This window comes from Anser anser, assembly GCF_964211835.1.
Source record: "Anser anser genome assembly, chromosome: 23".
NCBI classification, from domain to species: domain Eukaryota; kingdom Metazoa; phylum Chordata; class Aves; order Anseriformes; family Anatidae; genus Anser; species Anser anser.
In genome coordinates, this window is record NC_139744.1 from 3,022,419 (window position 1) to 3,028,844 (window position 6,426).

The following is a 6,426-nucleotide window of genomic DNA, read 5'->3' on the forward strand; positions in this document are numbered from 1 at the left end:
CTCAGTTCGATTAGAAAGCGTTAGAGCCATGATATAGAAAAAAGGCGTTTCCATAAAGGGCTGCACTTGGCACAAGAATATTATTCTCATAGGTACCAGGCAGACCCAAGACAAGCTCCTTAAGAAGCGTTGCTGAACCTTTCGAGAACGTGGCAGCCATGAATTCTGAAGCACGGGTAAAGAAAACTGTGTGGGTAACAACTGGCACAAGGTAATTAGGAAAAAATTCAGACGCTGAAGAAAATAACCTACTTGGCTCACCTCAGGGCGCAGCACGCCAGAAGTTCATATGGGAAGAAACAATTTTTTGCCATGAATAATTACAAAAGCAGGAGCTTTAAAGGAAGTCGGCAGTTCCAGCTGGCACGGAAACCTTACCCTAGGAACAGCCATTTTGCTGCACTGCACCTCAAACAGGACGCAAGCCCCCTGAAATCAGTATCGTTACACACCCCGAGGATTACTTATTTGCCTATATATTTTTTTCGAGCTAGAGGTATAAAGGAGAGCGATCACATCTCATAACAAAAACTGATAAAAGCTGCCGATCCCAGCTCGTGATACGCTTCCTCCAGCTACATCCTCCCATTCTCCAACCATTTTGTATCGGCAACTTACACTCAGCTTGGTATTTCTTTAGCTCCTTCAGTTTTAAGGCAGTTTTAAGCTAATCTGGTAGCCAGTCTCTTAACAAACTAAGGGAAAGATAAACCTGAGTAAACAGAGGTCTTGCCAAATTGATGGCATGTTTGATACTACAGCAAACCAGAGCACCCTGGGAACACTGTCACTCCACGTACCAACCTGGCAGTAGCTTCTTGCTCTCCAAAATCTTTTTGCCTAGCTCTGGTTCTTACTTCTACCTAGCTCCCCTTTCTCCTACTGCCATCTTCTCTTGCTCCTCGTTTTCTCAGCCTGAAGCACAACCTCCAAGGATACTCCACCCTTTAGCGCGGGGTGACACTTGGTTCCTGCCACCTGCATCCTATTTGCACTTTGGATCTAAGCACGAGGCACATCCTAAGCGCGTACTCCTCTGCCTCCACTACTGCGGGCAACTGCCTGAGGCCCAGAACATGGAAATTTGGGACTACTTTTTAATTAGAGGAGCAAGTAAAGCTAAATTCTGTCCCCACTATACACACATACAAGCTGTTGTTAATATCCCCAAAGTTCTTAGCACAACCAAGGCATTTATGTCAGCTAGAAACTGAGCTACAAAGCGTCTGCAGCTGGCTGTCCATGGCACCACAGTCGGTTTTAAGGCAAGAACTGCCTGCAGGATAGTCTCCGAACTGCCAAAAGGGATTAGAGTTTTACCTTCGCTTCCCACACCAGTGGGATTCTTTGTGACAAACAGGTTTTATTTTTACACCTGTGAAAGTTTGTGTCATTGGACTGAACAATCTGAGCAGAGTTTTCCTTTAAGGAAGCATGTAGTGGACTTGATTGATTAGGAAGAAAGGCATTAACAGCAGTGCCAGGCAGTTGGAGAGCGCTGCCTAGACTGGAAGGAATGTTTTAAAGGATCAGATCACAAATCCAAAAGCTGACAAGAGAATCCAAAAAAAAACCTTATTTTGGCAGGAACAGGACAAGGGTGGCATAAAAATATCTGTCCTACCAACAGGCTTTAGTCAGTCCTATTTTGCCAGGGCAAAATGTACTTTTATTGCAATTATTTAATAATTAGATTATGCTATGAGACCCAGGGGAGGGAGGGAGCCAGGAAGCGTGGCTGTACTCAGCTGTAACTAAGTGAAAAACTTCTGTTTTCAGCAAGACTCAGACTGGATCCTTTTTCCATTACAATTAAAAAAAAATGATGTAGGCCAAACTGGCTTGACCTTGCTCCTGCTGCCAGAAAACACAGACTCTACTCAGATGTCTGCATGCCAGAGCCCCTGGGGAAAGAGTGAGTACATGGATTCTGTTCAAGTCAACTGAAACACTCCTGTACAGACCACAACTAGCGGTAGGTGTGAGACCTTTGGCTCAATGTGTGGTACGTGGTTGCATTTCTTCATAAAGGGGTTTCTGGGATTATTTATACTACCAGCCAGTATCCATTCAAATCTAAACCAGGTTCAGGCTTAAAAAATAAGAAAGCCACCCACCCCAAACACACACAGCTTACCAGAAACCTGTTCTCTTCTGTTTTGTCAAAGATCAGGGCACGGGAGAAATAACAAGGGTTAGTCGTCAACTGGTTGCTGAACTGCCTCCAAACACGTCCTCCAAACTGGGCTCCTCTTGATGTACAACAGCTGGTGCATATTTTTATTCGCATGGGAGTAAAAAAAAAATACCATGCCAATCCGCAAATAAATCCAACAGCCTAGACTAACATCAGCACTACTATTGTCTGAATTCAGCACATTTGTTGCTGTTGGGTTTGCTTCTGGCCGTGTACTAGTGCCCAGTAGAGAGCTGGCCTCTTCAGCTCTGAACAAGCCAAGGCTCAGAAAATACATAAGGCTGCACTCGCTGTCAGCCCAGGCCCCCCAGCCTATTTTCTACCCCATTAAATTCTGTCCTTTGCACCTCCGACCATTTGTATACACGTACCAGCATTTAACTTGTTTGCACGTCACCGACTAGACTTTGTTTAATCCAGTCAAAAACCAAATTCAAGCTCCTCGGCTAGTGAGGGAATAATTTAGGCTCCAACCCCTGCTCTAAAGCAGGGCCAACGTAGATCAGGTTGCTCAGGGACCTGTCCAAAAATACAACCAGCAAGCAGCAGCGAGGCCTCAGGTACAGTAAAAGTGCCCTCGTGAGAGACAGTGACCCACTTCAGTATAGGCTTTAAGCCACATCAAATTGGGATCAGAAATTCTTCAAGTTTCACATGCTTGGATCCACAGGTTCTCTGACGCTGCTCTACTGCCCTGACCTTCCACATCTAAAAACCACACGTTGAAAGGTATCAGGCTGGAACCCCAACCAGATGAAAGTCACCTCTAACTCACCTTCAGAAGACGTGAAAGTAAAGTGAAGCAGCCATCCTGGATCTTCGTATCTGTGTAACAATGCTCTGGATAGTTGCAGCACTCAAACATTATCCCAGTCTTTCCGAAACTCTAGCCCCCGGGGCTGGACTGAGATGGTGCCTAAAAGCAAGTAAGATTTGTTGAAATACAGTACGTTAATGAAAGTCTGCTATAACAACACCTGGTGTTTGTCCTACTTGCCTTAAAACATGCTTAAGCAGGTAAAGTAACCCTGTAGGAATGCAGCATAACAAATAATGCACGAGGCAATTAAAGCGATTGCTTTAACATTTATAAAGCACTTAGCAACTGAAAAACCTGAAGTAATTTACAAGCATTTGTTCTGCTTCCTAATTCCTACATAAACAAGCCTACTTTCTATTATCACCACCATAAGTGATGGCTACATTAAGATCCCTCAGGTAGATCACTCAACGCCATGTCTCCAGAGCAAGTGGAAACCGAGGGATTAAACTGGAGTTTTAATCTAATTTCAGCCTGTTGATGCCCATATCTGTTTATGGAGACTTTTTTTGTGTGTGTGTGTGTAAATTCCCTTTTCATCGCCTATATTTGCTAAGATTCAGCAAGAGATACTTCTATTTAAATAGAACATTTTAGTTTCAATGAGTTTTGGTGAGGATAAAGGCCTAGACAGACTTCAACAGATTTAGCTAGATTTTTTGGTAGCTGACTCTGCTGACATCAGTAGCCATTTAGAATATATACAGATATATACACACACACGCATATATATACAAGAACCTAGGATTTAAAAAACAAATCTCACTTTTTGGTGTCATTTAACATGAAATTTCAGGACATCAAGCACATGCTAAACTTTCTTCAGATGTGACACCAAGAAATTCCTCATCCCCTACTTGGAAAATTTGAACACTTAAGAGACTAAGTGCAGCTTTAGAACCTTATTGAGGGGGTTTACCTCCGGTGGAAATATGTATGGGCAGAGGCTCCACTGATTTTGCACGCTGAAGGTATCATTCCTTCTCTTTACAAACCAATTCCCAATTTCACTCGCCCAGGGTGCAGTGGTTTCATGCACTGACATCTAGTGGTGAAGCCAAATGCGGAAGGCACCTGCAGGCACAGGCAGCCTCTCAGGTTTCCCATCTCTTCGTGTTCTCCCCCGCAACAGACCTGAAATTTCAGCTCTGACAAATGCTGGTAACGGAACTCCTTCGATACTAATCCCTGGCATGTGGCCAAGGTGTGTACACATCCTCCACATACAAATCCATTTAAAAAAAAAAATGCAGATTTGTATTTCTACCAGAAGCCTCCTAAGTTTGGGCTGGATCTTAAAGCGTGTAGCAACAAGATGTTAAATCCCAACAGCCTGAACTACCGGTCAATGCACAAACACAGAAGAGACCTTAAAACCTCCATCGTGGTCATCGCACGATTTGATCGCTGCCCTTCTGAGAAGATGAGGCAGCTCAGCAAACGTGAGGCCATCTTCCCTCGTCATTACCCCCTGCCCTCCGAACACACTGGACACTCTAGTTACATCGATTCAGCGTTCAAACTGCACGCAGGACTTAGTTGGCATTACCATTTCAAATAGGAGGAGCCAATTAGACAGTATGGGGAACGGGATTCCAGGCTTCTGGTCGAGCACTGCCACCTCCAGGAAAGTTATTCACCACCACCCGCTGCTGTTTGCTTTGTTTTTCCAATAACATCCTGATGCTGGCGATAAGTCCTGCTAAGCTCTGTTTACGTTAATGCGTATTGTTTCACGAGCTGCAATAACACCTGGAAGTTCCAATTAATACTTTTCCTGTTTTAACAATTTAGTGCTATAGCTCTCATATGATGCATAGTTTTCAAAAGAGGAATCCTTCAGCTACCCTGGCCAGGTAACTGTTTCAATGTGATATGGTAATGTGTAATTTTTTTACATGGTCACCATATTTAGTCCTTTCCATCCTGCAGTTGAATTTGGGTGCTTGCAAAGTCCAAATATGTTATGTTAAAGCCACCTTTTAAGCTAATTGTAACTTTTCTCACAAAGATAGATTCTACTTAATGCAAGAAGAGAAAAGATGCAGATGCAATCTGTAAGACCTTTAAAAGCTTTTTCGTTGCTCCTGACAGCCCCACATTTCCATTAGAGCCTTTCAGCAGTTTGCAACATTAAACACATTCACTCTTGCAAAGTCTCAGCTTTGTCTCATGGAAAATACATGGGAGATAACATCTATAATGTGTTCAGACTAACTCTTCCCTTCTCCACTTATTAAGGAGTAGCACACTTTTCTTCATTCTCATTCCTACTGCCCTTTGGGGCAATAATTTTAAACAGAAATTATAATCTTAAACTAATAATTTGAGAGCATCATATTCATTAGCCTATCACTAGATTTTGGCTTAACCGCAATCTGAGATTCACTTAAATTTCAGTCTGTCTTCACCGATGCTGCTCTTGTAACATTGAATACGTGCATTCCTGCAGCAGCATTTTCTGCTGCAATCACCTTACCCCAGGAGGTTTGCAAACTGGTTCACTGAGGTGACCAGGCTTATGAACAAGCTGTTCCCCTACCTGGAGTTCTCATGTGCTTCGTGTGCACAATTTTTATGTTGCATATATGCTTATTCGCAACAAATACGAACGTTCCCACTTCACGTACCACACATACCGCTCCCCCTTCTTCTCTGCTTGGGCAGAAGCAGAGAGCTTTCATCTCGACTCCTTCTTCAGGTTTCCCTTTCAACATCTCACGGGAGATCGGCTACACCTAGGAGCAATAACAGCTTGGAGTGAAAGAAATGCCGTGGGATTACTTGCACAGCTGAGGACGATGTGCGTTCACAAGGCTTATAGGATTAGACCCTGAGAATTTCATGATCTGCAGAGCAGAGGTAACTACAGTTGCAAAGAAATCATGTGTTTGACTAAACACCCTTATTTTTACCCCAGTTCTTGCACTCGTATTGTTGATATATTACGTTCAAGCAACTCCTGCCTTAGCCACAACTGAGGAAACGGCTCGCAGGCGACCCTTGACCGAAAGCAGCTCCCCACACAGCGCTCTGAGGGTACAAAAATTACCCCGATGGCGAGAGCCCTCCCGAGCGAGGGGAGGGGAGCCCGAGGCAGCCCGCCCCCGCGGGGCCCGCCCAGGGAAGCGGGGCCGGCCGGGCCGGCGCTGTGAGGAGCCGGGACCCCGGCGAGGCCGCTCCCGGCAGCGGGACAGGCCCCGGTGTCCGCCCCCCCGCCCGAACAGCCCCGGGGACTCACCGCCGGCCGCCCCCAAACCGCTCCGGGAAGCGGGAAGCCGCCTCTGCCCGGCCCTAAGATGGCCGCCGCGGGAAGGCGCGGTTTGCCCGAACCTAACATGGCTGCCTATGGAAAACAGCCGCTCCGCTCCCCGGGGAAGCCCGCCGGCTTCATGCCCGCACTCAACAT

At 45.4% G+C, this 6,426-nt stretch overlaps 1 protein-coding gene across 4 annotated transcripts in view; it reads right to left on the reverse strand.

Moving 5' to 3' along the window:
* Positions 1-6,399, reverse strand: part of FAM117A (family with sequence similarity 117 member A) — a 31,537-nt gene extending 25,138 nt beyond the window's left edge. Inside the window, exons 1-4 of one of the 4 annotated variants that reach the window (XM_083809327.1) lie at positions 6,259-6,399; positions 5,657-5,755; positions 2,973-3,113; positions 2,138-2,267 (exon numbers count right to left, since the gene is read on the reverse strand). The gene's annotated coding sequence lies outside the window, so the exon portion shown is untranslated. Of the gene's footprint in view, positions 1-2,137; positions 2,268-2,972; positions 3,114-3,936; positions 5,562-5,647; positions 5,756-6,258 lie in introns of those variants that run through there. The other 3 variants (XM_083809325.1, XM_083809326.1, XM_083809328.1) reach the window with 3 other exon arrangements.
* Between the last annotated feature and the right edge of the window lie 27 nt (positions 6,400-6,426).